The 23,436-nt window shown below is 42.5% G+C and overlaps 1 protein-coding gene across 1 annotated transcript in view; it reads right to left on the reverse strand.

The window, feature by feature from the left end:
- ELMO1 (engulfment and cell motility 1) overlaps positions 1 to 14,805 on the reverse strand; it is a 310,350-nt gene extending 295,545 nt beyond the window's left edge. Inside the window, exon 1 of the mRNA XM_082479784.1 lies at positions 14,740 to 14,805. The gene's annotated coding sequence lies outside the window, so the exon portion shown is untranslated. The remainder of the gene's footprint in view (positions 1 to 14,739) is intronic.
- Between the last annotated feature and the right edge of the window lie 8,631 nt (positions 14,806 to 23,436).

Below are 23,436 nucleotides of genomic sequence, written 5' to 3' on the forward strand. Positions count from 1 at the left end.
GCTAAGGCAAAACCCACCTGAATACCTGGTGCAGGTTTCCAGCTGTTTAATAAGGCTCACGCTGGAGTCTTTCCCTTACAGTTTCTGCTCCATCCAGTCTCCTCCTTCCACAAAACCTGTCTGAACTTTGCATCTTCAGGAAATCTATTGCTTTGCTGACTTGGCTTGAACCAGCCAACAATTTAAAACTTACTGTACAGGGGAAGGGGGAAAAGAGACACAGATCCCATACATACAAGCGACAGAATTTGTTGCTGTTTGTAAGGGTACCAAGCTAAAAATTGAAGGGGGAGGGGGGGAGGGGGGGAAATGACCCAACTTTTGAAATAGGAGCCCTTCTTGCTCTCCACACCTAATACAACCTTTTGCCAGCAGAAAACCATCCTAAAGCTTTGACCTACGAATGCTGGAAACATCAAGTAACAAAGACAATTACACCTGAGGTTCTCTTTTGTAGGAAATTTCAGTTTATACTTCCATTTCGTTGCACAAGACCTCCTTCCAGACCCAGCAAAACATGGCATTTTTGATCAAACTTATCATTACTGAACTGTCCAAATAAACACCTGAAGCTAAACAACTCCAGAGCCATTGCTGTTCATTCTTACATTTCCATCAGTTATTTGCATAGTCATTCCCACTCTGATTTAATCTTTCCTTTCATGATTGCATAAGTCTACATAGAAAATGAGAACAGTAAATCAAACTAAGCGCTTGGCAGGCATGTACTGGTGAGATCACAGCGAGATCCTGGAATAGCACAGGACCTCTCGTATGGAAAAGGCTTGTGGAGTTCCCGTGCAGTTTCAGTAACCATCATCTAACCCAATGAGCAATACTGAGACCGACACAGCCCTCCGTGGAAACCAGCTGTTAACTGGTGAACACCCAGGGAGGTGACAGAATTGGCATTCAAAGCCTCACAACTAATGTGTCATGTTATGCGATATAACCATATTACTGCATTAATAAAACTAGCACAGACCAAAGCTTTTTAATCTAATCACATGATGGACCTCAGAGGTAAAAAGGGAGAAGTGGAGGTATAAAGTCCCCATTAACAGGTAAACGTGAAAACACAGGGTTTCATTTCTCTGATTTTCAGTTCTCTGACTAAAAAAATAAAACTGTTTTATGGGGTAGAAAAATAAGGCATTGTTTAGGAAAGGTGTACCTGGCCCAAGAAGAATGACAAAAGAATTACTTTAAATGTGTTTGTGATTCATCGTGGTTCAATAACTTCTCATGAATGCTAATGTGTTTTGGAGAGATAGAAAGGCTTGTGCAGGTGTGACAGAAACGATTAGTCAGTTATTAGTAAGCTGCTGGCTTCACTGTACGTAAAGGGCCTGCCAGTAACTCTCCATGCACTGCTGATATTTAGAACCGCCAGAATAGTCAGGACAACAAGTTGTATCTGCAAACATTTAGTTCTTTCTCCTCATTTTGCCTGCCTCCATGGTAAAATTTATAGTTAAAGCAAAATACTACATGCTTAAGTCAGCATGGCTCCTCTTTAGGAGCGAATGTAAGGGAAGAATCTAAGTTAATCCAAAAGCCCCTAAACTAATCTAAACAGTAACTCACTTCCTTTTCTCTCCAAAACCTTCCAAAAAGGTGGTTATTTCAGAAGTACATCTACATGGATCTATCTACATGAGGCTAACGCAGGCAGGCTGCTTTAAATTTAAACTTCATCCTGCTTTAGTGTAACTACTCCCTCCACCAGTAGCTTTACAGCAACCAATAAAACTTTATTCTCCTTTAACACTCTGGAGATCCACTCGTTTCCACAGGTCTTGCACAACATTTAGAGAAAATTTTCAAATGTGTTGCCTATTACCCTGAAACCCAGCAACCTTTTCTAACGCAGAAGTCAGAACAGCATGAAGGACTGTTTAATTTCATTCACTTCCAGCTTTCAAAAAAATGCAGTATGATCTCTTAATTACAAATGATGTTCAGTCCTTAAAAGGGGACCCTCCAACAGATACTTAGGAAACAAAACCCAATGCCCAACATTTTCTAAGAGCAACCATACAATCTGAGCAATCATGCTCCAACAACTGCAAGCCAACGATGCGCTTAGAGCACGGAGGAGCAGTCTGCCTTTGGCTCTGTGCCTCACTACACACCCGAGACACCCAAGCACTGCAGCATAATGCTCATCCTTGCTACAAGACAGACATTACAATTTTTGTAGCACAGTGGATTTCTGAAGTGAATAGCAAATAATCCACTAGTGGCTTAATTTATTAGCTATACAAAATTCTCAGGGTCAAAGGTCAGTGAAATGAGATGAAAACCATTAATCCAGTGGACTTCAGACTCTTTTAATGAAGAACACAGCCATATGCCTGCGTCCTTTATCCAACCAGACTTCCCATTAAATTTGCAGGAACTCAGTTTCCATCTACAGTTTAATGGCTAATTTCTTAACATTCACAGCCATTAAAAAAATAATCAAAGACCCTGCTGTCCTACTGTGCTATCATACTGTGTGTTTGCACACACGCACATGTGTGCATGGCTACAAAAGCCAAATATTTTGGTTTAAAAATGCTTCCTGAATGCAAATTAGTCTCATCACCTAAATAGCAAAAATCTTCATAGGAAGACTTTCCAAGCTGTTTAGAAAGTACCTATTGTCAGCAGCATAGCTGCATAAAAAGAGTGCTTCCCACTCAGCTGATCTGACCCATGCATTTATTTTCTCCACCATAATTCATGCCTCTACAGCAAAAAAGAATACGACCCATACTGTCTTGGTTTGAGGAGATTCAACAGGATTACTTACAAAAAACAAGACTTAAGTGAATATTTAATTGTAATTTAATGGGAATAAGAATCCTTCCTCTCTTCACACCCACCCACCCACCTTAAAAGACCCAGAATAATCTAGGATTGGCCTTAAAAGCTCAAGAGCTTCATAGCTCAAGAGCTTCCTTACTCCCACTGCAGCCTTATGGTAGACAACCCATAATGCTGTCTGCTGAGGACTCAAACAGGCTCTGCAACAGCAGACAGAAAGGACGGGGAGAAAAAAAAAACCAAGGAGAAAGCCCAGAGTGATGGTTCTGAGAGAGCTACCATTTTGTATGGCTCCTGACCCACAGGACAATCCAAGTTGCAACAGGGCTTCATCATTGACCCCAAAGGTTGTTTATGAACATGTTACGGTTTTGCTGTGCCACCAGCTTGAGATTTTGCACCCAATGGACAATATATTATATAAAAATAACCATGCATTAAAGCTGTGGAGGAGGGAGGTGTTACTGAGAAAAACTTACCTGACGAATGTGCCATAATATATCACTCTTCCATTCTTCAAAGTCAGTTATAGAAGTTACACTATGGCCCAGCAATATTCAAACTCAATTTCCATACCCCTGTCAGACTAAGCTTGTGTGGCCGAGTCAGGGGGAAAACCCCAAAATACATAATTATGTATCAGAAAGATTCAAATTACTAAACTAGAACACTGGGGATCACCAATTCCCTGTTCCAGGCTTACCTTGCAAAAAAGACAACGCCTAAATAAACTTGACAATACCCCCCTTCCCCTTTTTGGTTCTCCTAATGTTTCCCCTTCTGCTTGCTGTATTTTTCTTTTCCCCTCCTTCATTCAACCTTATTCTACCCTTGTCAAAAGTTTCAAGGAAAACATTTTTTTCAGCTATTTCTTTGCGATGCCGAGTTCTGCCTTTCACTACCAGTGTTGCTATTCTTCCCCCCCCCCCCAACCCCCACCTAAACTATACTCCATTCTTTCAAGAGCAGCATTTTCTGTTGATTGTGCCAGAGGCCAGGAAGGCTCCTGGCAGTACAGCTCCAATAAAGAGCCTGAAACCGAACAATCTCTTTTTTTGTGAGAGGAGATAAGGAAGTCCAAGACATGGTTTTTAAAAGGAGAATAACAATAAAAAAAAAATGCCGCCGGCATTGGCAGTTTTCAAATAAAAACACACGCATTTTCCCTTCCAAAGGGGCAGGTAGCATACCATAGCTTTCACCAGCAATGAGCACCTGCTCCTCCTACCTACCTACGTAGAAATGCTCTGCAGAAAAGAAGGAAAAGGCATTACACTGTGGATCTCGTATACCCACAGACATAAATGACACTCCAGTAATTCCACCCTGTTTCCGCAGAAGCAAATGGTGAGGCCAAATGCTACGAATTTCTGCTGGTTCTGCCCAATACAGTCTTGCTCTTCTGTTGAAAATTGTACAAGGCAAGCCAGTGACAACTGCAGGTTCTATTTTTTTTGTCGGAAATAGTTTAAAAGAATTACTGCAGAAAGACGTATTATTGTTTCAGCGATTCAATCTCATTGTGTACAAGGGTAACGATGGGGAAACTGCTGCTCCTGAGACATAGTTACTCTACTAACACAAAATCGAAGAAGCTCCTTCTCTTCCTATAAATACAATTATTCTGCTTTAGTAGCATACTAGTGAGGAAGCAGCAGACAACTTCTTCCCTTATGGCATCCAAATTGTTATCAAAAGCCTTTGCAATTATCACATGTATCACCCTCAACTTCCACTGATTTCCTGAATTCCTCAATAGGACCAGAAGTAGCTGAAGACCAGTGTTAGACCTTAGAAAGGAAAAAGTAACTTCAGATATAACAGTCTGCATCAATTTCTCATACAATTCAAGGAAGGCGCCTTCCTTTCTTTCAACCCATTTTTTTCATTCAACACTGCTAAGTGCTGAACTGTGAACTCATGGGCTGATTGTCTTCACAAAGAGGTTACACACTGGTCACAACTGAAGAGTCAACATTCACAGCACTGCGTATCTGAGATAATTCTCTCTCTTCCTCTTCTAAAGGACAAACTCTCTAGTGGTTTAATACCACTGGACTGAATGGTGTTATTTCAGCAGGAGGAACTAAGTTATGCCAGCAGTTCAGGATTCTTTGGCTAACATTTTTATTGGAAATATTATGGAAAATTATTACCAGCTTTTATTGCATGAGAACAAAATCATCTGCACAGCTCTCTCCATTAAGCCAACAAAAAATTACAGATTAAGTTCTTCTTTAAGATAAAAAAAAAAAACAAAACCAACCACACCTTAGATATTTTTCAGTTCTAAGTGTAGCTATCCAGACATTAAATTACTATGAATATGAAAGAGAAAAATATGAAGAATGCCAAGGATTAGTATTTTTTAACTAAATCATATTGCTACTTCTTGATTTTTATCTATGGACAACGTTAAGTAATACACAGCAGCTACTGCCCAAGAGACAGATCTGTTGCCTATAGAATTACTGGAACAATCAACTCTCAGTAAGGAAAGACAGAGCTGATGGTCCTTCACTTCATGAAATCTAGATGTTTCCAGAGAGTTCTCATGAGTATACTCATCTAACAGGTTGCGTCAGTGGTTCAGTAACACTTTAAAACCACCTCTGTTCACATCTGTTGACAAAGTACTTTCTAGAAAAGCCCCACTTTTCTTTGACTTCGCCAGCACATTAAGAAATGAAAACAAACAATAGCAGGGATCTCAAACTGAATCCAACCATCAAATACTTTTTTATTTGACTTGAGCATACACTAGAAAAGTTTCAAAATTTCTACCTACAGTTAGTATGTAGATTTAATACAAATATCAGACACCCTGACCTAAATAGAGCTGCCCTGAGCTCCTCCCAATGTTTGATGGGAGCTGTTCTACCATCCAAGGAGCTCCTCTACCATTATTTAACAGGTGGAGCAGTTAACTTCTGCCTGTATCTGAAAATAATTGATTGTGAATCTTCTCTGCTGAATTAGCTCACCAAGGCACTAAAGTTACAGCTGTAACTGTAATCTTACAATCTGAAAAACAGTAGGAGAGAACAAGAGTTCCCACTGCTGGTACATAACCGTCCATGCTTTCCCTAGGGAAGGCAACTCCCCAGCTTTTACTCAGAAAGTAGCTTGCAAATACATCCCTTGATGTCTGCATTCTGCCGACTATCTATGCTTGTATTTTTAACATTGAGAAGATGCTCAAAACAACCTCCAAGTTTTCTAACTGCTTCAGGTTACCTTTAGCAATACAGAAGACACCCATGCCTTGCTCCCACTTGTAAGTTCTCCATAGAACAGGCAAAGACCAAAGATCCATGCTGACCATGCTAGACTTACCTGTTCCTTTTAACAAATACTGTGGATTAAGAGATCTTGCTGCAGCTCTCACAAGCTAATGGTTTTACCACCGATTACTCTTTTTCAGTGGTACTACTTTTATCAAATAATAGATCCAGATTAATTTTTTTAAAAGATACTTTTCTCCCAAGGCATCTCTTTAAGTAGTGCCTCTTGTCTCATTTAGTATGCATATGAAATGATAACACACATGGACTACCATACTTAAAACACACAACTCTCCCTTTGGCTAACACTGATAATGTAGTTAATTACAGGCATAGCTGTAATTATACACATATAACTAATGGCTGGGTATCTCAACACAGATGAAGCTGCTGAAACAGACTGGGATGTAGAAGCTAGAAAATGCAGAAAAAAATTCATCTGACCTTCTTCTAACTGGGGTTACGCCTACTACTTCTTACCAGAATTTGCACTTATGTGGCACACCTGAATTCTTCTCTCCCCGCCGTGGGAACACTGCTAGCATTGAAACATTGGAGAGCAGCTGTCCTGAGGATGCACTCACTTAGGACGCCAGTCTTTACGTGATGCAAAGATTGAAACTACATCCTTCCAGTGTCAAACCTGTGACTTACAATGCCTCTTCCATCAGATTAAAACCACATAGCTACACAATGTAATTCCATTAGAATTACATATCTCCAACATCCAACAAGCAATGTAATTCCATTAGAATTACATATCTCAGAAAAGGACCCCGTAGCAGAACATACTGGGCCTGCCTAGGTACTGTCCGAGTTGAAACGCAGGACATCAACGGTCCAAAAATCGCATTGACTCAGGCTTACCATTTCCACATTAAATTAAAACTACTGGTTTCCTAAATGACTCCAAATTGCCTGCCTGAGAGGCTACCTCTCCCTTCAATCCATATCCACAGCTGGAGCCTCTTTGTTACAGAGGAGACAGCTACGGACAGGACATTCTCTAAAGGGGGCCCTCCACTCTGAATTTCAATAGATCAAGAGAGAAAAGCCTCAAGACAGGAAAGCAAGGCTTATCCCCTTAGTCAAGCTTAGGGGGACCAGTGAACACAGCAAGAACAATTAGTTGGAAACAAAGGATCTGCGGGTTGACTTAGGTTTGATTTTCTAGTCTAGTTTGGTGGTTCTCTATTTACCGATGTAGGGGAGGGAAGTCTGACCGCTTTTTCCCTTATCCCGTCATTCCTCTAATGACAGAAAAGTAGCCCATAGGCCAGCACAGTTGCTTTTCCAGCCTTCACATATTAATTATACAAAATTAATCCAAACTAAAAGCCTTGCCATCTCTAGAGTGAGGTGAATATTTTTGCAAAATGTATGCAATTTGGAATATAAAAAAAAAAAAAATCCTTAAAACCAACTGTTTTAATTTGAGCTCACACACCACCACCACCGAATTGTGGATGTTTTGATCCCTTTGGCATATGAGCCAGGAAATCAATTTAAAATTCCAGTGCAAATAGCCCAAGACCATGTTATTTATGTGTTTGTTTTAAAATAGAACTCAAATTCCAACCTGGATTTAAAATTATGTAGATTATTTTCTTCCCTTCTCCCTCTGCACACATCTCTCCTTTTATCATAATGTGTTTTCTGACTCATTCACAGCTGCAGGGGATGAAGTCTTTGAAACCTCTGCCTTCCAGAAAACCATCCCGACACAGCACAATGCTACCGACTCTTGTTGTTACACAAACACACATACACACACACACTCATCCAACAAGCTAACTTCCTAAGGTAGCTGAAGGAAAAAATGGATTATTTTGGGCAGGTCAAGAAATAAAAGCCTAGGTCACTTCATATTAGAAAAGTTATGAAAGGCAATGTACATGTTGCGTCCTAAGGCTAACCCAAGAAATATAGACTGAAATCACCAGCATTTTATACAGAGGGAAGAACAGATGCAGAAGTTTCCATAGGTCAAGTCCAAATATGTCAGAGAACAAAGTCAGGACAGAGAAAGGCTCAGAGCAGCACAGGGCAGAAGAGATTATTTTTACCTTTCCAAATTTTATACATTGCTTTCCACAACTGCACTTCTGTAAAAATTTCACTTTTGGCTACAAAATATGAAAATTGGTCTTTTCAATAAAGACCGGCTAAGCTGACCTACTTCTAATATTAGTTGCAACTTAAAAAAAAAAAAAAACAAAAACAACAAAAAAACCCCAATCTGGTATTTTTGTTCAAGATGTGGGCCATTTTTCATGCCCTTTACTTCTTTTTCTGGAACTGGCACTAGCTGACAAATCTTCAGTTACTTGCCACAGATGTGGTTAAAATTGCATTAAATGGTCCAAAGTGGAAAAGACCTAACATTTCCTTTTGGCTTTGAAGGCTTTTTGGTTGGTTGGATCTTTTTTTCCCCTTTTACAATCTTCTGAGTAGTTAACAACCACCACACCAAATGTTCTGTCTTTTGCTCTCCAATGGAAGTTCTCCTTTGTTCAAGTTTTCTGCTTTTTTTCCAGGAAAAGAAGATTAAGCACAACAAGAAACTTGTATGCATATCTATAGGAGAAGAGATTATAGACCTACATAAACTATAGCTCAGAATTAGACCCCACATCTAGACCTGAATTTTGTGAGTTTGGTGAGCAGAAGAGATGTCAGAGTATGTGTGAAGAGGGACAGTGGGAGGTGGGGTGAAAAGGTTGATAGGAGGAATGTACTTGAACCACAGGGGGTAGAGTTTCAACAGATGAGTGCCCTGGAGTTTGAAGGGAGGAAAAAAAAAAAAAAGAAAACTTGGGAGAAAAAAAAAGAAAGAAAAAGACAAACACCAATACTGCAGCATTTTAAAAGCCTAGCGACCAAAGGGTATACTAGATATCCTTCCCAGAATGGAAGGACCAGTACTTAGGTTTGGGGAAAATTTTTATTTTAGTTGGTTTGGCTCGGTGTTATTAAAAACGTTTGTCCAGAAGTCCATGCGCTGAGCCAACACTTATCAGGTTTCATTTTCCATCTGAAGCCACGACCGTTGCTATGAAAACTAATGTGCAATTGTATTCCAGAAAGCAAAGCAAAGGAAAAGACTGTATTGGAATGTAACAAATACATGCATTGGCACTAAGAGTAAAAATTGTATTATACCAACCTTTGTCATAGACATTTTTCTCCTCTTACTATTAGAGAAGAAATGGGCAAATCAACTTTATTGTCTGGCCAGAGGGTATTCTGTGAATGCTTATAAATTCCTCATCCACCTACCTCAACAGATTACCATCTCTCTCAAACTATGAAGCAGCAGTTTAAAGAGTCACCACCACTATGGTCACTCCAGCAAGACTCAGTGAAATATACAGCAGATTGCCACTCAAGCCAGACAAAATCCAGAACTATTCACATGAGGTATCTTTGCCAAGACCCACATATCCCTTACATTTCTGCTGGACCACACGATGTATGTATGTTGGCTGAAGAGAAAGAAAATAGGCAAGTAATATTTTCACTTTGGCTACAAATTCAAGCACCAGAATTCATGCATGTACTAAGAATATATGAATAGTCAGGTAACACAGTTCTATATCTATGGAACAAAGGGTTAAAACAACTGCATTTTGTAGACATTTATTAAAATATTGTGTTTGCTAAACTCTTTCCATCACTCCAAAACACAGCACAAATTGGTTGAACTACCTTTTTTAAAAAAATCAAAAATCATTCTCCTGTTTTCACAACATTTATGCGTCTCCTACTACCACATAAAAGATCACATCAGCATCAGAAGAAACAGATACAGGCTGCAAGTCAGACTAAATTAGGAGCCCTGACTCTTCCCATTCTTACTATCAAGCTGACCATGAGGTAGAAAAAAAACACCTCTGAATAGCACCAGCCATCTACTCCCAAGCACCATACATAAAATCTCAACTGAAGGAGGAAGGCTGACATGCTGATAGCATTATTGGAGCTCGTTGTCATATCCTGCATATCCTTCCTTTTGTCTAACTTACGAACACTGGATGTGTTTGATCTACAAGTTGTCAGCTTCACACATTAAGGAGAAAAAGGTCCACATGGAGCATTTCGTCCATGTTCATGCACACTCTTTGATTTGCAAAAAGCTCTGGAAAATTAGATCACCTTCAAGCAAGCATTCTCTGCTGTATCAAAGAATCGGAGTTTAAATCAATTGCATCTCCAGAATCTGAAGTTCTCTTAGAAGCAGTGACCCATCCTCCCTTTCAGTTGAAGCAAGCTCAACAAAAAAAAAAAAAAAAAAAAAAAGCTAGATAATCATATATGTATTTATGCAGCTGATAAAAAAAAAAATTAATCACTCCCCAATTACACAGTATTTCAGAGACAGTTTTACACTTCATATGCCCCCCACAAATTAGGACTGTACAATAAACACTCTGAGCTAGTGACTTTGAAAGACCATAGGAGGTGATACACACTTCAGTCCACAGCTTTTCTTGCAAATCTTAAATAAAATTATTTAACTGAGTAATAATCTAAGGGATGCCCCGGAAAGAATTTAAGGACTGGACAAAGTCAGTGAAACCGTGAGAGCCGAGATAAATAAATACGTCAAAGATCAAAGATACCAAGGTAGAGGTGGCAAACACGCAAGAAGAAATTATAAGGAGAGTTTAACTTTGAGAAATAAAAACCAGAAGGAAAGCCAAAGCAAAAGACAAGAAAACAAACACAGCTAGGACACAGCTATCATTTTGTAATAGATTTGCTTGGGAACAATTTGTTTTCTTATTCACCCTCCCCCCCCAGCCTCTTTACTGAAGATGATGTTTCACAAACACTTTAAATCAACCAAATTCAATCTGAAAGGGGAAATCTTTTCTCTCAGCATGGACTGTTAGTTCCCGCTCCCTCCCTTGCACTAGTGTTAGCTCCTGTGTAGTTCCACAGTGTTACCTGACTGTAAATGGAACACAGCAGAAGCATCAGTAAGTAGACTTGTGTCCTCAAAAGCAGTAAGAATAGGTCACTTATCACGTTTGCTTGACATCTCCAGGTAGTATATTCAGCTTTCTAAAGAATTCCAAAGGCCGCTCACTAGAAATGTACCAAATTGAGTTCATTTTGTACATAAACTGAAACACTTTTCTAAGGGGACCCCTACCAGCAGTGGCTTCAAGTCTTCTTCATAGTGCGATTTATGGCTGAACAGAAAAATGGCTTGTCTGTCACTTCCACTCTCAAACAACTAACTTCCCCCTCCTTGCAGCCATTGAAAACAAGCCTACTACATTCAAACCAAATACTCACAATGAAACCTGCCATTAGAAGAAACATATCAATACATTTTCAAGTGTTTGCAAACGACCACCCTGTGAATCACTGTTCACCTTGCTCTAAAGCACAAGCATGCGCTTTACAAACCAATCCACTCAGCAGCTTGAGAAATGAGTAGCTCGCTGATGGGTACCACACAAATAGCACCAGCCACTTAGTGTCTGCCCTTAAGCGCAGAAGTTTACCTCTGTCATATCTGAAACTGAGAGAAGAGGAAACACGTTAGCCATCCCCTGTGGCATAGACTTCCCATTAATATTCCTCTTAAATGTTAACAGTGATCAGAAAACCGAGGAAACTAGAGGAAAGGTTGTGACATTATCCTTCTCTCTTCTGCGTCCCACAACACTTGCAATAATGAAAGATCACACCACAAAACCAAATTCTCGCAAACAGCTTGATGCAAAAATGCTGATCGAAAGACAGCTTCACAATTTTGTGATTATTCTTCCATTCATCTCTGTAACACCATATGTATGCAGTATATTTTATGTTAAGTGTCACATATATATTATCACCTCTTACAATCCGTAATATCAAATGCCTGCCAATATACTGGCTTCTGCCAATTGCTTTTAGTTTCTTTCTCTCCTTTTCCAGTGCTATATTTGGAGAGAGGGAAAAAAAGAAAAGAAAAAAAAAAAAAAGGTGACCAACTCAAGTAGAAGGAAAATTAGCTGAAATACTTTGAACAGTTGCTCTGTTAAACTGACACAAGTTTAACAACGTGTACTTGGCACATTCTTCTTGCCACGAATACAAGAACCTTTTTCAAAAAAATCTCATTCAAAGCAGGGAAATATTTTAAAGCTACAGCACAGACCTTACTGAATGGTGATTTGATGGCTGTTACAAAGCCATTTCTAGTCACGAGTGTTCAAACCACAAAGACTTCATAACCATAAAAAACTCTTTTTGAAATCTCCTTTTTAATAGGATAATGACTGAACAGGGAGGCAAACCTGACCAACTAATTCTCCCTCAAAGTTGTACTTTCAGGACAGTGCAGGGATACAGCAGAGGAGAAAGTCTACTAGACCCAGACATAACCGTGCAGAGAAATAAACCAGAAGAGACAACTGTACTTTTCCTTGCTCCAAGGACAGATGATGTATTCTAGTCTCCAGGGTTCCCAAAATCCCATCACCTTCTACAAACATTTTTTTAATACAAGGACATACTGCACATTTGCACCACAGCATGACAAAGAGGGCTCCTAAACTTTAGAGAGATCATTTACTTCAAGGAAACTAAAAATCAAGTGATAGCAGAGTCACAACTCATGAGCAAAATTGTACTTGATGACCTCATCTCAGTCCCAAGCAAATCCTTATCGAAGAATCACAGAATTAAAAACGTTGTGGTTGTCAATACATCCGGAAAAGAAGCCTGTCATTGGAACAGGAGGACACTGCACGTTAGTGAGCAGATGCACTGGCAGAGATCTATGGAAACCTTTTTCTAGTTACAGTTAAATCTACAGACATTAGCCTCTCACTCCGTTGCATACTGTACCCACCTAGAGTATAAAAAGAAGACAGACACACATCTTATGGTTGAACATGGGAGCTCTGCTCCCTACGTATCAACATGGCAAACACAAGTCCAACACCACTTTGTAGGCCGGACACTGTGAGAAAGCACGTCTATGAGCATAAACCTTAAAATCAAAGAGACTTCTACTAGGTAGAAAAAAACAAAGAGCGGAAGGAAGGGTGGAGCACCACGTAACTCTTGATCTGCAATTTGCTGCAGAACAGCACTGCTGTCAGGAAGTACAATGCACACAGCAGCGTTTCAGCAACAGTTATACCTTTATGAAGCATAATAAGCTCTTTTTGTAAATGCTAGGGTGAAGGGGGATAAAAAAAAATAAATCGCTTCTTAGGACAACATATGCAACATGTTGCACCTGAAGAGTGAGGAAAATAGAAGTACCTGCTTTTAAGAACACACATGGTCAGGTTATATAATACTGACTACTGAACTGCAGATACTTTCAGTGACCACATAAGACTGCAACAGAATAAGTAGGTAAGAGTTTTTCCTATGCCCTCACCAAAATCCATCTGAAATGTACACCTATTAAGTTTTTCCTGGCATATGGAGAATATAAAGAAAAATATCAAAACCATCAAGTACAGAAAACGGTTCTCCCCGCCCCCCCCCTTCTTCATTAAAAAATAATCCTCAGACAATGGCACTCATAGGAGAGTTGCAAGCTACAGAGAAGACAAGCCTGTTGTACTACACAGTGAGTTTCAAACAGTTTACTGAAAGAGACAAAAGAAAGTCAATTACCCCTATGCAACCTCCCCAGCATGAATAAACTGGGAATCAGGTACACCTCTAGAATGGTCAAATCACACACTCAGATCCACAGACTGCACTGACAGTATCTTTCAATAATACCCATTTCACATCATGTTGATGCTTTAGCTATATTAGTCTTTATTTTCTCTGCCTGGTGAGTTTTTAAAAGTTGCTGCAGTACTTAAAACAGCTTTATGACATGAGTGTTGATATTTTCCTAACAGTACACAAGTGGGACTTTTACAAGCACACTGCCACCACTGTTGTTCCTCCTTCTTATCTAGTCACCAGTCATCAGATTAGATCCCTAACATCTACTTATACAGCTCCACCAAAAAAAAAAAAAAAAGGGGGGGGGGGATGTCAGGGAAAGAAAACCTTCAAAGAAAGCAAACTTGCAGCTCAAACTGGAAGGACTTTATGAAAATTCAAATCCATTTTTCTTTACTGTGTAATATTCTGCTTAAGTCACTCAATCAAGCAGGAATGACATGGAAATAACGGGACTAACAAGAACAATGAACGATCCATAAATGTCTACAAGATTACATAACTGAGGATGAGACGGCATGTGTGTGTGTGCACGCGTGCATTTGGGGGAAAGGAGGAAAAAGAGCTAAGGGGAACAGGAGGAAACCACGTCCTCAGTCAGATATAGGGCTCTGCACAGTTCTTACTCAATTTCCCCCTCTTCCCAAAGACAAGTATTTTAACCAGGGGCAATCAGGCAGCTGAGGGACAAAAGCAAAAGAAAACCCATTTGCTTACGAATATACTTCAAAACATCCCTTGCCGAAATTGCACTGTAACTGCTGTATCATGAAATACAGCTCACAGGCAACCATGTTTATACTAAAGCAATTAACACACGGTACATTTCCTGCACTATTATTATCATTGGCACTCTCAATGTGTTTGTTGCACATTTTGAGCCTTGGCAGGTTAAGAGGTATTCTTATAAAGTTAACAACAAAACGTTGCCGATTTGAAATGTACTCACTGTTATTTTTCAGGAACTCCTATATTTACTTTATACCATTCTCAGGGGAGAGCTGGACAGTTGTACACGTTCTGCAAGGCAAAGATATTCAAAATAAACTTTGTAAAGGCTTCGAGCCAAGCAACTTTTAAAAAAAAAAAAAAAACAAAACACATAACTTTTTGGACCCGATACCCACTTGCTTCACAGGGCTGCGCACCGTGGCTCTGCATAATCACCACCCACGCTTCAGAACAATCATTTCGGCTGAAATTCATCAGATCGCTTGTATGAGCGCAAACTTAGGGAGAAGCACACACACCCCCACAGACCCCCATACCCCCCCACAGAACCCATCAGAAGCTGCTGAAGCCCATGTGGAGGGGAAGTCATGCCCTGGGGGGAGGCGGCCGGGTACCATCGCCGAGCCCGGCGGCTGCCTGCCGGGGATGCACTTGCTTGCAAGTTGAGGTTTCTCCTCCTCCCCGGCGACGCCGACACTTGCTGCGGCCGCAGCCTCCGCCCCAGCCTGACCCCGCGCCTCAATTAACCCAACCGGGACCTACCGAGCCCGGTGGCCCCGACAAACCGCCCGCCCTCCCTCCCTTCCTCTCTCCCTCCCTCCCTCCCGGCCACCCGCCACCGCGACTCGCCGGGTCAGGCGAGGCCCCGCCACCACTCACCAACCACCCCCCTCCTCAGCGCCCTGAGGTGCGCGGCCCGCCGACCCTCACCAGCGGCCTCCGACCACCAACCGCAGCCGGGGGCGGGCAGGGCCGCCCGGGGCACCGGAGGCGGACGGCGGGGGGAGGAGGGGGCTGAGGGGGAAGGAGGCGGTAGCGGAGGAGGCGCAGGCGAAGTCGCGCCGGGCGGCTGTGGAAGGAGCGGCGGCGGCGGGCCGGCGGAGAGGGGAGGGCGGCGGGAGGAGCCGTTATACGAGGCGGGCCGGGCCGGGCCGGGCCGGGCCGGGCCGCCCCCCCCCCAACACCCTCTTCGCCCGCAGCCGCCGGCCGAGGCCCCGCCGCACTGACAAGCACGAAGCTGCGCTTCCTCTTCCTCACGGCAACGGCGGCCGCTCCCTCCGGCCGTCCCCCCCCCGGCTCCGCCACCTCCCCCTATGGGGGACCGCGGGCAGGTGCGGGGCTCACCGCCCGCCCGCCCGTCCCGTCCGGTCCCGTCCCTCCTCTCCTCCCCGGCTGCCCTCCGCTTCTCCCCGCGCTCCCTCCCCTTCACCGCCCGGCCAGCGCCGCAGCCTGCCCCGGGCCACCCGCCCCGAGGTTCTCCTACCTCCCGGGGCGGGCAGCACCGCCCCGCGGCGCAGAGCGGGGCCGGCGGAGCCGCACGGCCGCCTACCACCGCCGCCGCCGCCGTCTCCGCCGCCGCTTCGGTTGCGCTGCGCTGCGCTGCCCCCGGCGCTATCCCATCCCGGGGCTGAGCAGAGGCACTCGGTGGCTCCCCGCCGCCGCTCTCACTTCCTCTTCCTTCCTCCTGCTGGCCGGGCCGCGAGATGCAGCCCCGGGACGGCCGCCGCCACCGAGGGGGTCCGGCGGGCTGAGGCAGCACCTGCGGGCGGGAGGGGAGTGCGGGAGACAGCCGCCCACACACAGACCCCCGCCTCTACCTGCGCCACGTCCCCCGCAGGAATAGTGCGGCCAGCAGGACTAGGGAAGTGATCGCCCCACTGTACTCAGGTCTGGTGAGGCTCCACCTCGAGTACTGTGTTCAGTTTTGAGCCCCTCACTGCAGGAAAGACATTGGGGTGTTGGAGTGTGTCCAGAGCAGGGCAGTGAAGCTGCTGAGGGGTCTGGAGAACAAGCGGCTGAGGGAACTGGGGTTGTTTAGCCTGGAGAAAAGGAGGCTGAGGGGAGACCTCATTGCTCTCTACAACTACCCGAGAGGAGGTTGTAGTGAGGTGGGGGTCAGTTTCTTCTCCCAAGCAACAAGAAGAAACTGACTCAAGTTATGCCAGGGGAGGCTTAGATTGGATATTGGTAAAAATTTCTTCACTGAAAGGGTTGTCAAGCACTGGACCAGGCTGCCCAGGGAAGCAGTTGAGTCACCATCCCTGGAGGGGTTTCAAAGACAGGCAGACGAGGTGCTGAGGGACGTGGTTTAGTGGTGGACTTGGCAGTGCCAGCTTAACGGTTGGACTCGATGATCTTAAAGGTCCCTTCCAACCTAGACGATTCTATGATTTGGGCCTTCCCCGTTGCCTGTGGAATAACGACCTATTTTTTCTTGTTGCTTTTCTTCCCCCGAGAGCCGACGCCGCCGCCGCCGAGCAGCCTCACAGCTGGCGCGGCTGTGGCGTACAGATGTTCCCCCTCCGAAAGCTGAGCGACCAGCCGAGGGGGGAGCCCGGCCGGGCCCGGGACGCTCCGCTCGGCTCCTCTTAGTTCCTCTCCCCCCCCTACCCCGGCATCCGTCCCCTGGCCGGGAGAGGGCGGCAGCGCCCGCGCTCCGCACCGGCCCTGCCCGCTGCCGCCGCCGGGTACCGCGTACCGGGTACCGGCTCCCGCCCCGGCCGGCGTTTCGAGCATCCTGGAGGCCCGTGAGATCATAGAATCATATAGTTGTCGAGGTTGAAAGGGACCTTGAAGATCATAGAATCCAACCGTCAACCTAAGACTGCCAAAACCACCACTAAACCATGTCCCGAAGCACTGTGTCCAGATGAGCACCGAAGTCGTGGCTTAGGCTCGCTGAGCATTGTCGGTATTAGTTATTTCCAGCTTTTTCTGACATCAGCTGTGTCCATTGCCGTTACACACAGCCTAGCTCTTGGGATGCAGCGCAATCTGGACCAATAACATATTTCTATGTCAAATAGTATTAGCAGCCAGTCAGCTTCAATACCAGTGAAATTACCTAAAAAGGCACTCTGAATAGTTTGAAAAATCATGAGGCACCCCCCCCCCCCCAACTTTGTAGCAGGAGCAAATTTTGGAGGAGCAAAGCAGCGATTACAGACTCGAGATAATATGGTGGAGAAGTGTTAAGATGAAGTTTGTGTTCGTGAAGTATTGTGCCGTTGGAGTTGTACGTGGATGTTGAGTATTCTTTTCAGAATCTTTGCACCTGAAATACATTTCATTTGAAGGCCTGGTATATAAATGAGCACTGAAAGAAGGTGCAGGGAGGACCCATCTGATGTCTGCTTTTTGTTCTCAGTCTCCCTAGAAGATAAGCAGTCAGTAAGTTGTTTTTTAATTTTTAGGGGTTTTATTTTGGTTTTTGTTTGTTTTTTTTTTTAAATGCCTTAACTCACAGCTACTGTATGGACCACACACGATATGTGACACTACAAGCCCTCAAATTATATCTTCTAACACTACAGATAGTGAGGTCTTTTTGTTTGCTTTTTTTTTCAAAGTCCCGTACGTGTCACTTTGATCAGAACTGATAGTGTAGCCATGAAGCCTTGCTGTGGTACAGCAACTTTTATTGTCTGGTATAACAAAATTTACTCTTCGTGAACTATCACATGATACACAAAGACCAAAACTTGCAAAAATACTGGCTGTAATCTTGCAAATAATTATGTACGACAGTATCTTTATGCAGGTTCATAATTCCCAGTGATTTCCTATAAAGCCGCTCTCCTGCAACACCCAAGTCCTCAAACCACAATGCTGCTTTTATGCATCAGCTGACATTTATGAGCCTCATTGCCCTGAAAGTATCACAGCCGCTTGCTGGGATTTTATACCCAGCAGAATTGCTGGGGGCTTTCCAGAAGAGGAAGTGGGACTTGATTCTCCCCTTCGTCTGTAATGCACCGTGTCAGCGATATGCTAGATCTGAACAAATACTTCATGCTAGATCTGAGCAAATACTCCGGTGTGAGGCAATAAATGGTGTGACTCACCTGAGTCACACACTACTATATTTATAGGACTAGAGCACAGACTCTACCAAATGACAGGGGCTTACACCGCACCCTGAAAACATGGAAGCTCCTTTTCACATATGCAGAAAGTCCTTACCTGCTCACCCTTCCTCCAGCACCTCACAGGCTGGTACGTGGCATGGATGACAGCAATGAGAACCAGGGGGGCTGGGGCAGGAGACATCACGGTTCTGCGTTCTGAATCTTTCATGTCAGGAATTCCCCGCAATCAAGGAACACTGCTTTAAAGCTATTGAGTTTTAGGACCTCCTTGAATGCTAAAATCCGTGGAGGAACTGGACTTAGCACATTGAACGTGTTCGTTCCTGTGTTTAGTATACATTTTAAAGAACTTTTTCATAATGCTTTATTAAGGTACAACTCCAAAACTGAAAATGTGAGGTGCATATATTATATAATTCTTATTATATACCCTGAAAACTCTTATCAAGCCATCTCAAAAGTTTCTTAAGGCTACACAGATTTTATTGAAAGAGGGACAATATCAACACCAAGTAAATGGCTGTGCAGTTTGCACTTGAACTGTATCTGTAATACCAAGATTCTTTTCTGTATGTTACCTGGATTTTGTTGCTTGAAATGAAAGCAAAAATTGTTTACAACTTCAAAAAGGTCATTGTAAATGTAACATAATATGTGAAAGAAAGTTTTGCTTGCCTCATTTTCCACTATTAGCTCAGGACCAGTTTCCCAGTGTGCTTACATGGGGGGCTGACTTCCTTTGTGAAGGTAAACACACATATATATGGTGATAAGAAAGATGTTTGGGACAATATTAAGAATGAACAATACTTTAAATGCAAAATTTTATTCATTTTTATTTTTATTTTTCTCTCAGGCTCGGCAATGAAAATCATTAAAATTGATTTCAGCTGTACATCCCTACAATAGTTGGATTTTAAACAGTGGAGGAGAATGTTTATTTAACAATGCTATTGTTACACAATTCAGAAGAAAATTTGTGAAAAAAATTCTACTAGTTTTTGGGGACAAATTTAAGCACACCATTACATTGCAATGTTCATGAGAGAGAGCAAACTAGAAATCTGAAGAGCATACTCCAGTGAAGCCTTCTCTTTATCCACACACATATCCATATCCATATCCATATCCATGTCCAATATTCATAGTATTGCAGCTATTGCACCAATGGTAGGATTATTTTTGTTCTCCAAAAAACCCAGGCAACCTTTACTCGGAATACGTATGTACACAAGTGCTTGGCTGCTATGGCCATTTCCTGATTTATTTAGTAGCAGTCCCTTTTGTGCTACCCAAGCATGTGTTATCATTACAACTGATGCTTTTAAAAACTGATACTGGAGTTGTTCTTACAACATGGGCATAAGATGTTTGCTAAATAATTCTAGAAAACCAGAAGAGGGAGTGCAGGAACAGAAAACACCAAGAATTAAGCATTTTAATTTGTGTGGCCATTTCAGCTACAACCTTAAGAAAAGAAAAAAAAAAGGTAAAAAAAGGAATTTCCAGGAATGACTGCTGCTTGGCTCTGCTGACAACAAGGATGTTTCAGGATCGTCCAGTAGGTGCTAATCACCTGTTGAAACCTGGCCTGTAGAATTCTCAACTTGACAGTCCCCAAACTATAGAAAGCATCAAAGCCATTAATCACTTCTGGCAGTGAAAACCTTAGATCCTGAGATGAAAGAGCTCCTGACAATTTTTGAAGAAATTGGGTTTTGTCATGGTACTTCTGGCCAAAAACTTCCTGAGGCACGGATTATCCAAGATAGCCTTTGTTACGCCCACTAGCAAAGATGGCTGGATTTTACTGTGCTTACAGGCTTTATGAATGGCCTTTAATAATATCAGTATTTTAATCGTATATAAGTAATTACCTACAGAATCTTGTTTGTAACCATTAAAGCATACCAGGATGCAGGCTGTGATACAGAAACAAAATACAGGAGTATTATTGCATTTTGACATTTTGGAAGTCACAGATAAATTTCTGTTTATTTTGACAATGTGTTCTATTGTGTTTGAATGAAAATATTTTGTCTGTGTATACACACCTCAATGTGCATGTTAGTCTGTCAGATATTTTTAAACAGGTCCTGAAGATCTGACCTAAATTCACAAACGATGACATCAATAAAAATGGACTGTATCAGAAACTTCAAGCTCATTTTTCTAAGCTGCAATACGCTTACGGATCTCTGTATCACAGTCCCTAAAGCATAGCTGTCATTTTGCTTTTATAGACTTATACATGTATGAATTTTATATTCATATATACAAATAGATGAACATTTGGTGAGGGATGATTAAACAAGGTCAATATGATGTAAGGGTTATTATGAGTCAGTTTTGGGATACCTATTCAGACTGTAAATCTGCTGCTATATATACATTTGTATATAACATATGTGGAGGAGATGATGGCCTTTGCAGAATAGCCAGCTTAATGAAGAAATAAATAAATCTCATGTAAGTCATGTTTTAACTAACCTACAAACAACCCCATTCTAAAAAGTAGTTTAGGTCTGTCTACAGACTCATTTCCATCTTATCTGGACATAGATTTACAATAAAATAAATTGATAAAAGTTAAGGTTGTGAAATTATAATACTTACAATCATCACACCAGTTACGAAATCCAAGCATGAAAAAGCAGGAAAATGAAGAGGTCAGGAACGGCTCTGAGAGTTTTCACGCCATTAACCTATTGTGTTTCTACAAAGAAAAACACACCTCAACAAACTGTTTTTACTGCCGTTTACCTGTTCTTCTATATTTTAGCTTGCTTATGAAGGACCTCTTCAGGAGTTCATGAACAATAGGGTCTGGAAGTGATTTCATCACAGTCTGCTGCTGCTTGAGGGACAAAAACTTGGGAAGAGCTCGAAAAGTTAAAAAGAAACCCACAACAACTTAATGTTGAAGTTCAGCAAGCTCTGAACCTGAGAGGAGCTTCTCTCCTGTTGCAGTGAAACAATTAATCACTGCAGCTGCCCCATAGTGGTTTTAAGTTGGTTCTGACCAGAAAAGTTTAAATCAAACCCGGCGTTTTGCTGAGACATCGGTGCAAGCTAAATCTCACTTTTATAACCTCAAGCAGGAATTCAAGGGAGTCCTACGATCTGCAATATGTAGCAAATGCAGTGCTATTTCCCAGCTTTCATGTAAGCCCTAGTAACTCTCCCTGACTTTGATAAGAAGTTCTGCACATCTATTAAAATAACAAGGAACCTGGCAGTTCTCACCACGTTCACTCTTGCATCTGTGACAGAATAATTTACCAGAGAGGAAAGCTTACCATAGCATTGCCACCAATAGTCAGCGTGGTTTTCACCCTCCATTCCCATGGCTTAATTCGCCCTTCATGGAAATGAGAAGAAATCACTCTTTTGGTAGAAACAGCATTGGATCACCCTCAAATAATGAAGAAAAGTGGTTGGCGCTTGACCTAGGGAACGGGAAATTGATTATCGATCATCTTAGGGTACAGACCATGACATCCAACTGTGCACCTTGACAAGAGGAGGTGGCCAACACCAACATGAAACGGGGCAGGGTCCCAGCCCCGGCCGGCTGCTGGCTGTGTGATGGCTGGCAGGGTTTTTCCCCCTCGCTCTGCGTCACACCAGCGGTTTATCAAGGACGACTGCGAGGAGAGTTTAGCAGAGACGACAAGAGAACTTGATTTCTTCGCAGGTCCAAGTTCAGATGCCTGGCTGAAAGAAGAGACGCTAAAAGAAGACCTTGGAGAAGACTATAGAGGAATTTTAATCACCTTTCCAAGCCATAACAGAGTTGTTTTGCTGCATGCTATGTTCTCTTCTCCACCACAGAGTGGTGTCCCATATATCTGCTGTCAGATTAACATTTTACGATAAAACCTCTTACTTGTTTCAACCACATTTAAGGATTAATATCCTTTCTACTCATTTTAGCCTTTGTTTTGTTTCCCTCCTCTTGAAAGGATAGAGCCAGGCACTCAGGCAAGTGGGACTCCTGACTTTTAACTCAACTGTGAGCCCTTAATCCACTGTACAACTGTGGGTGAACTGTATCAGCTTGGGAATTAATTTCCTACACTGTCTCTTTCTTTCCTTTCTTTTTGTTCTGTTGTGGGTTTTCTTTGTGTGTGTTTTTTTTTTTTATTGTTTACTTGTTTGTTTATTTGTTTTTTAACCTTGTCGGTTTAAGCTGTGAGTTCTCCAGGACAGATTTTTTTTCCCCTCTGTGTATTTGTAGATAACCAATGTATTTCAGCTTCAATTTCATTTGGAGTCTCCTGATACAATCGCGGCACAGTTGTTATTAATAATCCTAGCCTTGTGAAGATAATAACTGCATTTTGATTGAGGTTTCTAGTTCTTTACCCAGTCTGCTATCCTATTTGATTTGTAGGTAATCACGTTACTGGCCAGTGCCCAAACCATACAAAACTTAAACAAGAAAAGCCCCAAAATGTAGGGGCTGCTCACTCCTTCAACAGGCTGCGAACCTTCTTTAACGTTCACCCATTTTCTAGTCACCTTGCATTCTGTACAGATTAATATTTGATAAAAGCGGCCTATTTTTATCAATTTAGCAGCTGTGTTGTATGTGCAGTTGAGGTTTGAAGGGTGATAAGCCATGTCACACACTACTGCAGATCTTTAAATATGAAAGACCAGCTCCATCCTTTCTGGGTGAAAGAAGAAGAAAGCGGAACGCTGCCCAAAATCCTGGTAAATGCCACCCTTTCTCCAAAACACAGAGTTTTACATGTAGGGAAAACAAGCAGGCTCCGAGAAAGTCATAGAAGTAGCGCAACATCTGTCTCCAGCACCAGCAC

Source organism: Vanellus vanellus (assembly GCF_965231255.1).
Source record: "Vanellus vanellus genome assembly, chromosome: 2".
NCBI lineage: Eukaryota > Metazoa > Chordata > Aves > Charadriiformes > Charadriidae > Vanellus > Vanellus vanellus.